Below are 1,390 nucleotides of genomic sequence, written 5' to 3'. Positions count from 1 at the left end.
ATTTCGTGGTGGTGGTGCGGAGCGTACGGCAGTGGAGGGGCCGGAGAGACCGGGCCCACATCGCTGAAGCAGTGGGCGTGGAGCAGGGGAGGATGAGGGCGATGGGCATGAGGGAAGGAGCAGCAAGGTCGGAGTTCCAGGGGATGCCGACCGTCGTCACATGTCCCCAGTGTAGGTTGCCCATCTGCGGCCAGAGTTATCTTCCTCCCCAGTTTTCACTCCTCGATTTATTGTTTTTCTAAACATATGTGTGCAGATCTGAGGAACAAAAAGAAGGGGATGAATCTTGAGGAAGAGCTTGACTAAGAACAAGGTGATATCTCTCTCTCTCTCTCCATCCCTCTCAATTTAAATCCAGTTTCATGTTCTTTCCTCCCCAGTTTTTGATTTATTGTTTTTTTAAACATATGTGTGCAGATCTGAGGAACAAAAATAAGGGGATGAATCTTGAGGAAGAGCTTGGATAAGAACAAGGTGATCTCTCTCTCTCTGAATTTAAGTCCAGTTTCATCGTTCTTTATTGATGCTATTTCTCGTGGGATATTCAGGAGTTGAGAACATATATTTTGTAGGTGTTCGTAATGGCAACGGTTGTAATCAACGATGAGAAAAAGGGACTGAGATTGGATTTGTACTAGGCATGTTCCTCATCTCTCTCAGTCCTTGTTCCTATCCCCACCCTGATGTAACTGTTTCTTCACAACTGTTGGATGTGTCTTAGGAGATAAATGCCATGAATTGTTTAGATTCTTGTTGAGCTAACCACTAACAAATTGTTTGTCCCCTTGTTAAAGCTAATCATAGTAATATCTGGTAATCGTCCCAGTCAAAAAAAATATATCTGGTAATCGTCCACTGATGTGTATGGTGGCAACCAAATTCATGTTGATGAACTGAATCAAATCTGTAGTAAAGTTAGTGTTAAATCACACATGTGTACATTCAGGTTCAATACACTCGAGCAGTTTTGTCACATCTGTGGATTTAGTATGACAAGAAAATTACTTGGAAACCCTCTTCTTCACGTCCAGCGGCCGACGCAGCTCTCGTGCCCTCCCAGCACTGCCGGTCGGGAGCTTCTCCATCCTACGCTGCTGCCTCGTATCGGCTGTGCGAAGGAGGGCGGCGAGCAGCAGGAGCTCACCGCGTGCGTGGAGTTGTGTGGACTCCCTGCACCGCAGCTGCCTCTTTGCCATTGCTGCGATGCCTCACCGGCCATGGATCTGCCGCAGATGGAGAGTGCCAACGGGGCCGCCGCCGATGGGAAGTGCGAACAGAGAAAGGATGTGGTCGTCGCCATCGCAAGAAGGTTTGCCCCCTGACAGACCGTGCATTGTTGTCGCGGGTGCTGCAGCAGTCTTGCTCCTTCCTGGAGCCTTCCTCCTCTCAC

At 48.5% G+C, this 1,390-nt stretch overlaps 1 long non-coding RNA gene across 1 annotated transcript; it reads left to right on the top strand.

Annotated features, from left to right (window-relative positions):
* The first annotated feature begins 327 nt into the window (after window positions 1–327).
* On the top strand, window positions 328–745 carry LOC123062242 (uncharacterized). The gene is made up of 2 exons (XR_006429605.1): window positions 328–474; window positions 573–745. It is a non-coding gene; the product is annotated as an uncharacterized lncRNA (long non-coding RNA).
* The last annotated feature ends 645 nt before the right edge of the window (window positions 746–1,390 follow it).

This window comes from Triticum aestivum, chromosome 3A, assembly GCF_018294505.1.
Source record: "Triticum aestivum cultivar Chinese Spring chromosome 3A, IWGSC CS RefSeq v2.1, whole genome shotgun sequence".
Lineage (NCBI taxonomy): Eukaryota > Viridiplantae > Streptophyta > Magnoliopsida > Poales > Poaceae > Triticum > Triticum aestivum.
Note: the sequence above shows the minus strand (reverse complement) of the source record. Positions and strands in the feature narration are given on the sequence as shown.